The following is an 18,209-nucleotide window of genomic DNA, read 5'->3' as shown; positions in this document are numbered from 1 at the left end:
TCCCGAAGACATGAGGGAAATATTGGCTGTTGAAACATTTATGGATGGTCTTCGTGATGTTGAAATGCAGAGAACACTGCGATTAGCTCGTCACAAGACGCTGGTCGATGTATTGTCCGCGGCCCTCGAGTTCGAATCAGCTACGCAGGCCTCTGGTGAGTACAGTGCAGTTCGAACTGTGAAAGAAGAAGAGGATGAAGACAAACTTGACCAGCTGGTAAATATGGTGAAAGGCTTTACATCGAAGAAAACGAAGACCATGAATTGCTGCAATTGTGGTGAAAATGGGCACGCACGGAGTTTAAAGAAGAACGCAAATCAAGAAACTCGCCAGCAGAAAATAAGAGAACGCACAGACCCTAGGAGGGCAGCCTCGACTCAGAACTCCTCTAAAGACCATCTAATACTAATATCTTCTTTGAAATGTCGTGAAGATAGTGTATATGTGGATGGAGAAATAAATGGTAAAAAGTATACATTGTTGGTGGATACCGGAGCGACCAGGACCATTATACGACCGTCAGTTATAAACAGTCGTAAGAAACTCTTACCAACGAGGTTGCGACTGCGGACTGCCACAGGTGAAAATGCCAACATCCACGGAGAAATCCAGATACAATTAGGGATTGGATCAGAAAAGTTCGTCCATACTGTCATAGTTGCAGACATCGAAGAAGATGTTATATTAGGAATGGACGTAATGAATTTGCATGGATTTCAATTGGATTTTAAGAATAGGGTAATCAAAGTTGGCAACGAGGAGGTATTTCTTCATCCACATGATGACAGAACTGTGCTAGCAGCCATTAAAGAAGATACAGTTGTGCCTGCGAGGAGTGAAACGATCATCGTAGCGCGGCTACAGGGAATTGTAGAAGAAGGAACACCTGTTATGACGGAGCCATGGAACCACGACGAGGAGGTTGGCCGAGGAATCATAATTGGAAAGCAATTGGTTACTAATGCGGGACTATCTGATCATGAAGCAGTGTATACGAAGTTTAACATCTTCAGCAAACCCTCCTCAAAAACCCGACGTTTAGGTAGGATTTTTTCCGCCCGGAATTTTCGTAAATTCCAAAATTTATGCTTAACTTCTGAGTGGCAATTTCCTTCTATAGACGTGGACTATAATTTCAGTGTTTTTCTAGATAAGCTTCTCCACATCTTCAATAAGGCATTTCCTTTAATTCCTATTAAGCCAAAACATCGGAAACCTTGGGTTACGAAAGGTATTCGCATATCAGCTAAGAATATGCGTTCACTACTATACATCAAGAAATTTACTACCAATGTTGCTGTCACTGAATATATCATGAAGTACAGGACAACATATCTAAAACTTGTCAGGTCAGCTAAAAAAGCCTATTATCAAAATCGTCTGGGAAGCTCTAAAACTGTTGCAAAAGAGACTTGGTCTATAATAAACGATCTTCGAAATAAAACTCACACAGCTCAATCATTTTCCCTTCCAAATCTTGAAAGTCTAAACGACTACTTCGTTAATGTGAGTAAAAATATAACATCAACAATTTTGCCGCAACAAGATCCTATTTCCTATCTTCCTAATTCAAGACAGGTCTCGAATTCATTCTTTTTACGACCAGTCGATAACTCTGAACTTATCCAAACAATCAATTGTATCAAAAGCAAATCATCCTGTAGTACTGATGGACTATCTATAAAAATTTTCTCTAATCTCACAGAAAATGTGTTGGAAATCCTCCTCTCACTAATTAATGATTCCTTCGAAAAAGGTAAATTTCCAGAGTGCCTAAAGACAGCCATTATTATTCCTCTTCATAAGGGTGGCGAAAAATCTGATGCCTGCAACTATAGACCTATTGCCTTACTACCGGTACTCTCCAAAATTATTGAGCGACTCATTAAAACTCGACTTATGTCCTTTATCGTTGATAACAACATTTTATCACAAAATCAGTTCGGCTTTTTAACAAATAAATGTACCACTGATGCCATGTTTTCTGTACTACATGAGGTTTACCAAGCACTAAACAATAATCTTTATACTGCCACTGTTTTCTGCGACTATGCCAAAGCTTTTGATTGTGTAAATCACGACATCTTGATTACAAAACTAAATTTCTATGGAATTCGAGGTATTTCTTTGAATTGGTTCCAATCCTACTTGAATAATCGGAAACAACTAGTTAGAGCAAATGATACTGACTCTAGTCTCAAAAACATCGTCTGTGGAGTACCACAAGGTTCAGTATTGGGTCCTATACTGTTCCTTATCTTTATAAATGACATTACTAATTTAAAAATCAATGGGAAAATTTTTCTTTTTGCTGATGATACCAGTATCACTTGGAGCAACTCAACTATTGCATCTCTTCATGAAACTATAACTTCGGATCTACTGACGATAAAGACCTGGTCTGACTCTAATTTACTCTCTTTTAACGTAAATAAAACAGTAGCATTATCCTATAAAGGAGCTCTTCAACCTTTGCCACTTCATAACAGCCAGATCAGTACCGTTGATTCTATAAAATTTCTTGGTATTTTTTTAGACAGCAACCTCAAATGGCCCCTTCATATCGATTCGTTAAGTAAGAAACTCGCCTCAGCTTGCTATGCAATACGATCTGTCTCAAGGGAACTCAATTTAGCATCTTCTAAAATAACATATTTTTCGTTGTTCGAGTCTCATCTTCGATATGGTCTTCCTTTTTGGGGTTCTAGTACAGCTGCTCAATTTGATGTCATTTTTAGATTGCAAAAAAGAGCAATAAGATATTTGTTTGGCCTCAGAAGATCTACACATTGCAGAAGTTACTTCAGAGATCACGAAATTTTAACACTTCCATCTTTATATATTCTAGAAACGGTTTGTTTAATTCGTAAACACCTTCATGTCTTTCCATCAAGGCCCAATCATCTTTACTCCACCAGAAATTCAATCTTTGATATTTATTTACCGATTCCATCCACTGAGTTAGTAAAGAAATCTATATTATATTCCGCAAAGAAACTGTACAATCATCTTCCGTTACAACTTAAATCTGCAACATGTTTCCCTAAGTTCCGAACAATGACAAAAGCCTATCTATCCAAAAGACCATATTATTCAATAGAAGAATTTCTTAATGAATAACTAAGAAAATTGGGTTCCATGCGCAGTAGCATAAACTTGTCAGTTCCTTATGTTGTACATATTTTATTTTATTTGTTGTATGTTCAATTTGCAATTTATATATGTTTTGCAATAAATTGTTTTTGTCTTGGCTTTTATATCTTATACTGTACATTGTTGACGATTTATCTAATTTTAGTAAATTGTAGTTGTTATTTGTTATTTATATTATGTTTTTCTTTTGACTGTATGTAAGCTTTGTCCATAAAATTGTAAAAATTTTCAGTGGCAATAAAGCATATTTCTATTCTATTCTATTCTGCTAAAGAAATTCCCGTGAGATTGATTAATGTCAATGACTACCCGGTGACCATCAAGAAGGAGACAAAAGTAGGAACTTGTGTAGCCGTGACGTCCATAATCCGTCAGACAACAACATCAGATAGTTCCAACGACAAGTTCGACCAAATGGTTGCAGTTGCAGGCCAATCTCTAAATCAAGTGGAGAAAAGGAAATTAAGGGAATTTCTTCGGCAATATCGTGACATATTCGTACCGAAAGGAGGAAAGACAGGAAGAACGACAGTTGTCAAACATAAAATTGACACTGGTACCGCTAGGTCAATTCGTCAAACCGCTCGACGATTACCACAGGCGAAGAGAGAGGAAGCTGAAAGGATTGCTCAAGAAATGAAGAAAGACGGGGTGATAGAAACTTCTACGAGCCCATGGGTCTCTCCGGTGGTCCTGGTCAAGAAGAAAGATGGAACTACGAGGTTCTGTGTGGACTACCGTTTGTTGAACAATGTTACCAAGAAAGATAGTTATCCTCTGCCTCGGATCGACGACACGTTGGACACATTGGCTGGAAGTAAATTGTTTTCTACGTTGGAATTGAAGTCTGGATATTGGCAGGTAGAAATGGATCCAGTGGACAAAGAGAAGACGGCCTTTACGACAGGATCTGGATTATGGGAATTCAACGTTTAACGTGAACTTGCACTACAGCCAGATGCCACCAAACAGACAGTAAGAAAGGTACTAAATAATTTAGAGGCGCATAGACTACCAATTTTGTCTTTTGAAGCAGAACTAATCTCACCAAGACTGAGCATTAGGGTCAAAAACAAAATAAAATGCAGCAAGAGCATAGCCACAGGATTGAATCATTTCGATTTAAACCAAATGTTGGCACAGCTTGATAAGCTGCCGGTAGAGAATGCAGTACGTAAAGTAAAGATATACGTAAATGATATTATTTTTAAATTGTGCACAATTGATGAATTTATTAAACAAGGAAACAAAATATTGAAAAATGTAGAGATATACATATGTGAGGTAGGTACCAGAAAAAATAGAACACGACGAAAAAAAAAACGCAGATTAATAGAAGAATATCATAATCACCCGATATTTGGAGGACACGTAGGAAATAATAGACTAATAAAGAAGCTAAATGCAAGATTCAGATGGAAAAATTTGGAAAAAGACGTACGAAAATACGTTAAACAATGTCACAAATGTCAAATTAACAAACCGAAAAGAACACATGTCGAAGAATTCATGATATCGGACACTTCTTCCAAACCGTGGGACATAGTATACATAGATACGATAGGTCCATTCACCAAAAGTAAGGAGGGTAATAGATACTGTATCACAATGTTATGTGAACTGACGAAATACGCGGTCAGTATACCCGTGTGCAATAAAGAAGCCGAGACAATAGCCCGAGGAATTTTTGATCATTTCATACCAACATACGGACTCATGAAGCAAATAAGAACAGACCAAGGCACAGAGTATAAGAACGAAGTAATGCAGGAATTAACAAAACTACTAAAAATAGAGCACAACTTTTCAACGGCATACCATCCACAGTCGATTTTAAGTTGCGAAAAACTACACAGAACATTAAACGAGTACGTAAGAGCATTCATAGATGAAGACAGAGAAAATTGGGACGTGTGTTGCAGGTAGTTCACATACTGCTAAATACAATACAACCCCTAACGCGTATCATGGCTACACACCGTTTGAACGGCTATATGGCAGGAAGGTTAACCTACCGGAAGACCTTACACAGGAGATTCAACCAGGTTACAATATATATGCCTACTACAATGAGTTACGGTACAAACTACAAAGCGCACACGAGAGAGCTAGAACCTTCTTACTAAAGCACAAAAAAAGGCAAGAAAAGCATAAGCCCAAAGCAACACGACAACACTTTAAAATAGGAGATCTAGTCCTGGTAGGGAAGGGAATGGTAAGTTTGATAGTCTTTATGTAGGCCCCTTCACAATAACAGAGGTAAATAACGTTAATTGTAAGATCAGAATGGAAAACAATAAAATCAAGGAAATACATAAGAATAGATTATATGCTTACAATCCGAGAACACAGTGAGTGACAAGTGGAACGGGAACAATGTTGATAACGAACATTTTTTTCTTTGTATTTAATTATTAGTTATAGGAAATAAATATTTAATTTGTATTGATTAAAACGCAGTAATCAGTTGGTGGTGCTATCTGAAAATTTTCTTCCTTCTCCGAAGTCAGAAAATTTTGCCAGGAGGGGAACGATGTATTGGGATTCACAGCATCCATTATTAAGCATCCAATTAAGAGCAAGACACATTCTTTTAAAATTTAAATGTCCTTGGTAAACAAACACACGTTTGTTTATTATGCATATTACGTGACCCAGATTACTCCACACAAGTGTACCAGTTGTCAATCCTGCGGTGTCAGCGATTCAATATTACATATTCCTAATTCAGCCAAAGCCGACTCAGCATAAATAATATTTTCTCTTTCAACAACACTTTCTCTTTTATTTATATACACAGAAAACATCGGGAGGCATTCTAATTTCTAATTTCATTGCGTGATCAATCATCATTGATAATTGAGATACACCAGTGGGTGAACGTACATTAGCACACGAACTCTTTACAGTCGTACTCCGAGTTGATAATAAATGAATATACTGTGAGTAGTGTTTACTTCATCAACCCCTATCGTAGGGGGTAACTACCCCCAACCACTCTGAGATGGTCCAGATGATGTAGAACTAATATAAAAAATGAGTGGCGCATACAATATTCCAGCTACAAAAGATCTGATATGAATATTACGTGGCGCGAAAATGTATTTTCATTTTCACGCAAAACAAAATTCTAGTTTTATTTTAAAAGATTTTTCCATAATGTTTGCTAAATTTGAAGTAAACGCGCCACAAAAGAGTAACTTTGATACAGTTTGAATTTTGAAACTCTTTTGTGGCGCGTTTACTTCAAATTTAGCAAACATTATGGAAAAATATTTTAAAATAAAACTAGAATTTTGTTTTGCGTCAAAATGAAAATACATTTTCGCGCCACGTAATATTAATATCAGATCTTTTGTAGCTGGAATATTGTATGCGCCACTCATCTTTACGGCGTTTAGCGGTTTTTTATTCTTGTATTTTATATTACATAATATACTGCAGTACATACTGAAATACACTCTATGTAGTACATATGGAATACTTATTTTATTAGTTGGATTATACAAATTGGTTATATATTATCATTAAAATATGGTCATATTGTCTTTCAACCAATTATGGGATATATCATATTTTTATTAACATCCTAAGTGCAAACTTTGTTGCAAACAAACGAGAAACACAAAATGTTGCTCAAAATGTAAAAAGTGTTGAGATATTAATTTAGAACGTGTTTTAACATTCTTTAGATAGTGCAAATAATTATAAAAGGTAGACAAGAGTTAATAGAAAATGTATTGACTTAACATTTTGAATGCTTCCAAATACATCACTTACACAAAAAAAAACAATGAACAAAAACAAGCAGATTGTTTGTAAAAAACGCCGACAGATAAAAACGGCTATTGACTTACATTTTGAATGCTTCCAAGAACATAGGATCGCATACATACACTTACACAAAAAAAAACAGTTAACAAAAAGCAAGGACAATAAAAACGCCGACAGGTTAGCTTTTCGTTACAACACTGCTTTACATAACACAAAGAAGAGCACAAACAAAACAAATCGAAACAGTTTTACACGATGATTTTCGTGTTAAATCACGAACATTAACCCTTTAAGTGACAAAACTTTTTCCTTGGTTTTTAATTACAGCTCTTATTGTAACACTACTTTACATAACACAAAGAAGAGCACAAACAAAACATAACGAAACAGTTTTACACGATGTTAACGAACATTTTACAGTTCTTAGAAGGGAAACAAAAGAATATTCAGTTTCAATTACATATTTACGTATAAATACGAAAATATAAAATATGTGAAATGTCAAGGAAAATATTTTATCTTACATTCTAGTCATTTGTTAAAATTCAATGCGCTTTTTGTTCTTGAATATTTTTTTATATATCATTTAAGTCCGGTTCTGTTTGGGATACTGAGATCCTCAACAAGTTTTGTAAATTTTCATCCGTCAACCTAGTTCTATATTTTGATTTTATGAAGTTCATTTTTTAAAATGTTTGAAAAATTTCGTAAATTGGGAAATTGTTTTTTGGTAGATTTGAGCAAAATGCAATTAAATTTTATTATCCTCAAAAATTTTTTTATATAATATATTATATTGTTAGCCGGCGTCCGATCTGATGACAGACTTACCTTTGTATGAAATGGCTGATATGGCTGAACATTTTGTAGCGTTTAAGTCCATGCCTCTCTTTTTGAGAAAGTTTTCTGTTTCTCTTTTGGACATCCTTCTACCATCGTCTTCAAGGAGCACGATGTCGTCGGCGAAAGCCATGGTTGTGACCATTCTGCTCTCTACGACGGCACCGCCCCCTGGTTCTCAAACCAGAAGCTCATCCACAACCAAATTAAATAATAATGGACTTAGAGGGGGGTCCCCCTGGCGTACACCTCTGTTGATTTTAATTTCTCGCGTCCATCCATCTCCTGATCTAACAGTTGTGGTTGTGGGTTGTGATCTGTAGCGAAACATACTCGATGAGCTGGGGTTTAAGGCCCTGCCTTAAAAGTGCCCTTATCCCTAAGTCACTTCGCCGTCTCGACGTCCTGTTGCCTGAACGGGTAAAAAACACGATCAAGTTCCTCTTTGCCGTTCACTATTGCCTCCTAGTCTGCGGGCGATTTGGATTCGAATAAACTAGTAAAATGACTCTCGACCTTTTCAATTTCAGGAAAAATCGGTTTTTTGTTAATATCAGTGCCCGCAAGAATTTTGTTTATTACTCCTTTCCTATCTTTTTGGAAGAGGTCCTGAACCTTCTTGTAATTCTCGGCTCTAGAACCTCTCCCATGATGTTGTCCTCCATAATTATTCGATTTCTTTTTGGGCCAGGAGCGTTTTGGTTTGTATCTATGAGATTTCACACCCGGTCGAAACTCTTGCTCTATTCATCGCTGGATGAAGCAAGATAAAATCCCGTCATGCAAAGTTAGTCCTGCCTCGCATAAAGAGCCAAGAGACCCTCCTCTGTCCCCCTCGTCGAGGTTGTTTATGACTTCCGTGAGGCAGGCTCTTAGTTCCTGCGAGACAGGAAACGTTCTATATACCGACTCTTCTCCCATAGGGGGTTCATTAATAAACAGAGTCGGTTTATTGATTTCTGGAAGGTGAGACCTCGGTTGTCGAGCAGTTAGACGAGAAGGCAACCTTAGACGACCCGCATCTGACCTCTTCACACGGTACAATCTTCCCCGTCGATGTACTGGGTACTTGAGTGTTATGAATGCCAGGCGAGAAAGCTATTAGGAGCACAGGAGCCACGTCCCGTGCAGGTGACGCCTTGTCAATAAAAGAAACCGAAATGTCGTAATCATCTACCCGCGCACTACCGCACTTCACTGGTTCCATAGAAGTTGTCTTCTTGGCGATAGATTTCCCGTTTCGTTTGCTTTTCTATTGTTTTCTTCTCAACGTCACAGCTAGATGCTGCCAGATCGTGTGAAGGTTCATCTGGCTGCCTCTTGTTCTGGTCGTCTGTAATTGTCGCCTCAATTTCTTTCGTCTCTTCTACACAGACTGATGCATCTTTCGTTTGGCCGACCGGTACCTCGGTTACTTCTATATTTGGTGTAATAATTGTTACTTCAGGAGATGTACTTAATGGCAGAATTGCCTGTTCTGAGGGTACGCTACTGCTGGTTGATGTTAGGTGAGAGAGATTTCAGTGTCAGTTTCTGAATCACTATTGCATTGTTTTTTAGCAGTTTTTTTTTATTCTTGGCGGCCTTACTCTTGCCTTTTTTTTCTTTCTTCTCTCTTTCTTTTATCAGCTCATCTTTGTCAGTCGCATCTGTTATAACAGACCATTGGTTTTTTTTTTCGACCACCGATCTTAATATTTTTTCGTTGGGATCCTTTTAGATATGGTTTTAAGATTTCCGGAGAAACTATCCCCAGCTCTTCTCATCTTTCTTCTGTAATATTTAATTTTACCATACCGCTTGTAGAAGGATAGTTGGGATCAGCAAAGGTTGGTCTAGAATATTATCGTTCTCTGATAAGACGACAGATGAACTACTATTATCCGGCATTAGAGATGTTGGATCGGGTCCGTCAGTTATACTTGACGGTAGGAAATCGAATCATCGTCGGTAAAAATATTAACATTAAATGGATATATTCCAGTTTTTTCAAAGCCTTTACAGATTGTAAATCAATCACCAAAAAATGATAATAACTCAGCAACCTCGTAAATTAGCAACGATAAAATTATGTGGCTTTTTCTTGCATAATCAACAACTTGCAGATTCACATGTGTTGCATGGTTGTCCATAATAATTAAAGCTATCTTATCGACGGTTGGTTGAACATGATTCACAAAAGGCTTCAGGAATTCTACGGATAATTCTTCAATCGTCCAACCAGATAGATTTGCCATAGCTTTGGCGCCATCAGGAGCACCCTTAAGCACGTTATCTTTAAAATAAACTCGTGGGAATACGAGTATGCATACAGGGGAGATTGTCCCTCCTGAAGCACTGATAAAAAATACTGTAACAAGTCAGTGTATTTCTTTCTGTCGAAGCAATTTGTCCTACTTGTTTCTTACCTCGTACTGCTATTACTTTTTGTGGCTTTGTGACTGCCGTGCATCCTGTTTCGTCGAGATTCCATATCATGTTAGGTGTAAACTTGTATTTATTGTACAGTTTTTGATTTTTAGATTTGTAAAGAAAGGTAGGGTATTCGTTTTATTAAAACTGGAAGTTCTATATAGGATGTGCTTTCGGGTTGACGTAGTGATAGTTCTTTGTGGCAACTCAAAAATACATGAAGGCAGTGGATTCCTGCTGGGATTTTTGTTCCATTCCTGAGGTGTAACTATTTTATTGGCTACAGCAAATTGGTAAGCAATTTCTCTGGTTTGCTTTGTTGTCAAGCCAACTGTAAGAAACTAATACCCCCTCCTGGTCTTCAGTTAACGTTTTCCTATTTCCAATGTTCCTTACATATTTGAAATTACCTTCTGGAGAGTTTTTATGTTTTTTCACCAAATCAGCCAATAAAGATTTCTAAATACCTGTGTCTTTGGCACCATTTCTTATAGAAAGGTTCTGGTTTATAACAGCCTCTACTGCATTCTTAAATTTATTCGTCAGACTTTCTTATTCGTTGGGCCATCACAAATAATTTGTAAAGAAGAATTCAAAATTTATTACAATCAGCTTATAAAATAAACACGCACAACGAATAATCTGTAAAGAAGTGTTCAAAATTTATTACAATCAGCTTATAAGATAAATATGCACAGCAGCTTGGCACGCATTTATTTGCGGATATATAGAAAACGTTAAAAAGTGTGTATGTGTGTAAATTTGATTGATAATATAGTTATATTCCATTAAAAAGCCACACAACTTGACACACAATAAATTTTTTCTATATTTGTTTTCTATATTTTCATAGCATTTAAGAAGCAATACTAGCGGACGCTAATATCTTAACAATAGAATATAATTGTACATTACCTTTGAACCGGACACATTACTGTCCATGGTTTGAACGTCCAATTCTTGGGCTCCTAAGTGTGCCGTAACACATAGCCTAAAATTATGAATATCAAATATTGTTATATTGACACTAAAACTTACCTGTCTGATTACAAACAACACCTCAATATTAAAAAATCGGTCAGTAATCGGTATTCCCTTTTTAAATTCATATGAATTATTTACTTTACCGACAACGTATTTTTCAACGCACACTTTGTCAATATGAAGCATGCCACTGATTCCATCTTTGTCCACGAGATGTCGCTTGATGCTGCAAACATGAGACTCTCATTAACGATGGTATTTTACTTCGGGGTATAGTAGAAAACATATATCAAGTATAAAAATGGTTAGAGTCGCTTATTTTACACTTTGAAATAGTTTATTTATACCTACACAAAAAACAAGGACAAAATCTTTTACAAATTGTAAATTAAGTACCATAATTTGGGGTAACTTGAGACACTTTTTAACTTAAACCTGAAGTTTATTACATACCGAGAAAAAATTAATGTTCAAAAACTATTTTAAAACATTAGTCGCATAGGTAACTATGATATGTTTATAATATTTCTGTTTATTTTGTCGTAAGTAGTTTTTTCAATTTTTTTTATGTCTGTCTCAAGTTACACACTAGAATGGGGCAACTTGAGATAGCCGTATAAATTCAACAAGTGACTCAATTTACGCCTTGATAGAGTAACTGGGGCCACCGAAAATATAATTATAAAGTGGTATGTTAAATTGAGACATTCAGAATATTTTTATGGGTTAATAAAAAAGACAGAGAGCTCAAAACTTTTATTTAAAAACAATTAATTACAGCAACTTTAGTTCGGGTACTGAAAAAATACCTCTAGTATTTAGGGCTTTAGGCGGTTTAATACCACCTACAATGTCCTGCCAGCAATAATACAGTTCATCCTTAGGTTTAGGCCATTTCCAGTTTTCCCGTGAAGTCTTTGTCATTGCACTTATTATTGCGCCTTTACCGTCAATCTTTTCAATTACCCCAGGATAAAAATTTGTGTCATAACTAACTATGACAAAGCATCCAACTTGTTTAGTTATTGGCTGCAGATGATGTTTTTCTTGATGAGAGTAAATATCCTGGTCATTAGTCTCTTTAGTAATATTGTCTTCAATATTGTCAATCTGTTTTGCTTGAAATGAATCCCGGTCATCATCTGAACTGTCATCAAATACAACCTCATTGCAACTGTCTTCGTCACTTTCACTAGACATAATTACTTGTCTTTTGCCTTTTCTTACTGGATGATGGTTTTTCTTTATTTTTTCCATTAATTGGCTTCTTTTCTTTTTTTCTGGCTTTGGTTTGTCTTCCAAAATTACTATATCCTTTTCACAGATTCCTCTACCAGCAGGAACATTCAATTTCTTTTTTGTTTGTTTTCTTAAACCATCTGTCTCTTTCCTTCTACATTCTTCTAAATATTCTTGAAATGTCGTTACCCAGGCAACGGTATTCTCACTTTCTTTGCCATCCTCTACTACCTGTTTACTTGGAAGCCTCTTCAAGACCTCTCCTCGATTTAGTGGAATTAATCCTGCTCCTTTAAATCCACTTATTACGTTTTGTGAAAGATTTTTCTCTCCAATTGCCTCCAGACATTTTTTTAATAAACGAGGAAATTTATCTTTTGGCACAGTTCCACGATTTTTTGTTTTCCAAGAATCTAAAGTTTCACGCCACTTAATTTTAAGTGGGCGGAAAAATGCAACATCTAACGGCTGGGTAAGTCAAGTGCTATTTGAGGGAAGTAGGATGAATATTATGTTGTTTTTTTTTACATTCCTCTATTATATATGGGGATATATGGCTCGCCAAATTATCCCCAATCATTACTTTTTTCTCTTCTTCATCTTGCTTCGAGAAATAAGGCAAGGCAATTTTTCGAAACCAATCTTCCAATATCTCCAAAGTGAATTACCCACTCTTACTTCTATTATAAACTGTCCCCTTAGGGCCATGTTCGGTCCAGGTAATATAAAGATTCTCGGCTTTGTATGGTACATATGGAGGGAGAAGTGTCCCCTCTCCGGCAGCGGCAAACATTACAGACGTACTTGACAGAAAAATCAATGATCCTTTCAGGATGTCGACACCCTCTTCCAACAACAACTTTTTTACGACCAGGATCGTCTGTCATATTTGTTTCGTCATAATTAATGACAGAATGAGAAAGAACTCCCTCCATTGACTGATTTAACTCATCAAAGTAAATATTTATGGCGTTATGGTCGACTTTGGCTCGAGATCTCTTTATGTTTTGGCACATTTTATTACTCAAAGTGTTCTGGTGACGCTTCAAGAAAGACATGACCTGGTATGTTGTTTTTAAATATATGTTCATTTCTTCCAGAACAGTCGAGGAATGCTTGGACAATGAGTCTAATATCGTATAGTGTGAGAGGAAAGCCCCAATCCCCAGCTGAACATAGACACATTACTAATGCATTTTGGTCAACTTCATTTAAAACAAATGGTCTACCGACCTTTCCTGTGTTCTTTCCATTTATTGCTCTATTTATAGAACATCGTGGTATTCCAAATTTTTCTTCGGCTTTCCTCAAAGAAATCCCGGACCTAACAGCTTCCACTGCTTTATGAAGTTGCTCATCCGAAAAATTTCGGTATTTTCTAGATCCCAAAATTCTTTTTTGGGTTCAAACCATACCTGAGCCTGAAACAATAATGAAAAATGGTAAGTAGATAGGTTAGAAACTAGTTTTTACAGTATTTAATTTGTGGTGGGGTAATTTGAGACAGTTGTCTCAAGTTGACCAACCCAGGTCAGGCTGAGAATTCATATTTTATAGCAGCCATAAACTTCGTAACGCCGCAATGAAATTTACGGCACACCAATATTAATATTAGAGGTTACGTTTTCTACAACAATTGTTTGTTTTCGAATATTAGTCATAGAATTATTATATAAGTTATGTACTATATGAAATTTGGCAGTTTTAAAGTTTACGTTTATTAAAAAATTATCAACTTACCTTAGATAAGACAAAATAATTTAATTACTAACGGTCAACAACCACATTTTTGCTACCTTTTGCTATCAAAACAACACTGACAATGTTAACCGGGATGCCAAATCAACGAAAAATAATAGTGTCTCCAAATTGTCTCAATTAATCCCATCGTCTCAAGTAATCCCATCGTCTCAAGTTACCCCAAATTACGGTATACAATGTTGCGTATGATTAATTCAGACAATATTATTTTAACCATTGAAACATATTTGCGCAATTATTGCTTCTAATAAAATAAAAGTCATGCGAACAATACATATCAAGCGTTACTTTTAGAGGATCCGACAACGTTGATGCTGAAGCAGTTGCTGATGACTGGAGTTCTTCTTACTACCCAAAAAGTTCCGACAGAAAATCCAGAGATTCCGTTCCGAGATCAATCTAAAAGTACATTAGAAGAGTTTATTTAAGAAATTACGATAATAGATAATGTAAAAAGTTCCTAAACTTTAAATAAAATAATTAGACAACAAAAGTATATTAAAATAATTCGAGTGTGTTAACACTCCATCGGACGGGGTAAGCCTATCAGTGCATAAGGTTTTGAAAGTTAGCAATAACTTGCAATATTTATATTCTACATACCTTCTTACTATTTAAAATAAAGTTTAAATGTGGTTAAAATGGAATTCAATGTTTTGCGTTATAGCGGTGTTTGCACTCACAGACTTAACCCGTTTAAATGTCTTTAATTACGTAGCACGATATATGGTAGAGATATTAAATTATTGTATTTTAGAATCTCTATACGACAGGCGAAGGTGCTAGGAGCGATTTCCTCAATTATAACTTACGTCTCATTTTTGTTTGAAACGAAAAAACATCTGAAAAAGTGGTTTTTTGTTTAACAATAAACATTTTTACTCGTCAATATCTCGAAAAGTATTAACTTTGTGAAAAACTCTATAAAACGAAAGTTTCCTAGAATTAGTCGATTTATCCATTTCCCGAATATTGCTAAAATTAAGCAATTTTTATATGCTACAAAATCGGACGCAAGAATGCATAATTATGTTACTTACTTCTGCTTTATTATTGTATAAATCCACTTTTCTCTCTGTATTAATTTGTGCTTAGACGTTGGAAACGAATAGAACTTAAATTGACAATTTTTTGCTGCATTTTTACAATTTATAACAGCACTTGCGAAATCTTATTTTTTTCAGTATGAAATGAAAATGAAATATAATATGACAATTGACAATATTAATTTATAAAAGAAAGGTGCAAGGTTTCTTCGCTACTCGCGCACGATCGTTTCTCGTATTCCCACGATGTATGCAAGGATAGTCTTTTTACTACAAAAGCAAGATTACGTAGGTCAAAATTTCTGACGTCAGAGCACTGCCAAATCATTAGAATGTGACTTTTCATCATGGCCACGTTAATGTCATTACTTGTCAGATATTGTCTTTGTTTTTGTTTGCTGTACAAATAATATCTCTAATTCTTTATTCTAATTAATGATTAAGTATTTTCGATGAGAAATAAGCCACAATTTTACCAAAAAAATGAATTTATTAACGTTTCGACGCCCAAGTCGGGTGTCGTTGTCAAAATACAAAATAATACTAAATACACAAAAATGTTGTTGCTTAGTAAAAAATTCTTCTAATAATTTATTTAATCTGACTCATTTATATCGGCAATTCAGGCATGTATTATACATTTTAAAGTAGAAGACTTTAAAATGATATTGCCAATATTGATGAGTTGCGTTCCTGGGACGACTTTACTAAAAGATAGTTCATTCGATTACATGAAATCAACCCTAACTCAAGAATATCCGCCACAAAAAATCATAGCATGTGATCTGTCTTTAAAAAGACAACCAAATGCAACGATGGCAGTAAAATTCTCGTGCTAGAGATTCCATAGTAAATCACGAGGGAAAACCAGTAAAAAACCTCGTGATACTATCCCGACATCGTAAGTATTTGGGCTTACATTTAGTTTACTCTCAAAACTAATACCAAATTATGACTTTAATGTATATATGCTATTTTTAAACTATAAATAATATTAATAATACATAGATATTATATAAATAATACTAAAATATAAAAAATGTACTAACTCGATATGTTAATGACTTACTAATCGTGGTATTTTCTTTCTACTGACTTCCTCTTTTAGTATGGGTAACCACATTCTACTGCATTCTACCGAGGAATTTGCGACACAATTGTTTTCATTTAGCATAATTAGATCCGCTGAACTCTATGTTCATTATCCCATGCATGTTGACATATTTGAGATATATCAAATCCTCTATTTTTAATATAAGATTGATGTTCACTTATTCTAACGTCTAATGGTCTTGATGTTTCACCTAAATAAAATTGCTCGCATTCACAAGGTATTTTATAAATACAATTCTTTGTTCTTTCTTGTTGATTGTTAGGTTTAGTTTTAGATAGAATAAATCTCAATGTGTTTGTTGTTTTGAATGTTTTTGAAATGTTGAATTTATTTCCTATTGTTTTAAGATTCTCGGATAGTCCTTTTATATATGGTATTGATATTTTCCTCGTATTATTTCTTGTGGATGTTATAGGATCCCGTTCTACGTTGTTCTGTTCCATTCGATCCAATCTTGACAATTCCTTATTTATAAACGATAAAGGATAATCATTTTTTACTAAAACAGATGTTAACACATGTTTTTCTTCTAAAAATGAATTTTCGTTAGAACAAGTAATTTTGGTTCTATCATATAAGGATTTAATGATTCCCTTTTTAACGTTGATGTTGTGATTTGATTTGTAATTGAATTTGTAATTTTGTATGTGTGATTTGTATGTGTTGACAACAAATATTTTAATTTTAGGCCAATTTTTGTTGGCAAAAACATCTTTATGTTTTTCCTGTAGTTCGACGCACTTGTGCTTTTTTGGTGGTAGTTTTTTGTTTAAGTGGGACTTAAAACGGGAAAGAACAAGTTCTCTTTGGAGTTTCGTCCAGGGTTCTGACGTTCTTTTTTATGTCTGCTAGGCACAGTATTTCTTGTTCGCTGGAAATCATTAGTCATTAGCAAGGACCGGAAAAAATGCACCAAAAAAATGTAAAAAAATGCGCATTTTAATGCAATTGATTTGTGAAAAATATGCAAGAGCCTTTATGAAAAATGCAATATTAAAATGTAACATTAATAATCCTTAATTTATATTTATATGATGTTGGAATAATAACATTTAAACACAATAGTTAGTTTTTATGTACATGCTTTATTAACCATGATCTTAAATATTTACAGAATATTCTAATCCAAACACTAGCATACATAATTATGTTATCATCTGCTATTATTAAACGCATTAACAACAAGGTGTTTTCAAGGTAATTTTCGACAAGAAAATTTTGTCTTTTATCCGTATACATATGTTTATACAATGAAAAACTTCGTTCTACATCTACAGATGTAATAGGCGCATATTTCAAATAGGGTAAATTTGATAAATTGATTCCCATGTCCATTTCAAAGTCACCCGACAATAGTCTTGAAAATTTTTTTAAAACTTGAAACCCCTCATTTTTTTGTAGCACTGCGTAAAATTTGTTTAAAATAATTGTTCCTATTTGCCCTTGAACTTTTTTAAGTTCATTCTCCGCATTATCTACTATTTTAACAGATTCAACTAAAGATGCAGATGTGTTTTGTAATTGCACAAGAACTTTTGGCACAAAAGAATAATTTAATTGTACAGGGTGTCTGCGTAACTTTGCACCATATGGGAAACTTTTTTAATATCAATTTTACGAAAAAAAGTCATTCTTTATAAAGTGCTCTGCTCATCAGATATCAAATTTTGTCAACAGTATACGAGCTATGTCAAAAAATTATAATTTCGCTCAAGAGCAAACTACCTTTATACTTCAAAATATCAAGAAAATTTATAATGAAAAGTTATTTGTAATTAAAAACCATATTCAAATATGCAATAACAGCCTTCTACGTGAAAAAAAAATTTCTGAGATTTTCCTAAATTACCGATTCCGAACGTCATTTTTATTTATTAGACATGTA

This window comes from Diabrotica virgifera, chromosome 9 (genome assembly GCF_917563875.1).
Source record: "Diabrotica virgifera virgifera chromosome 9, PGI_DIABVI_V3a".
Lineage (NCBI taxonomy): Eukaryota > Metazoa > Arthropoda > Insecta > Coleoptera > Chrysomelidae > Diabrotica > Diabrotica virgifera.
The sequence above is the reverse complement of the archived record's forward strand: the minus strand, read 5'-3'. Positions refer to the sequence as shown.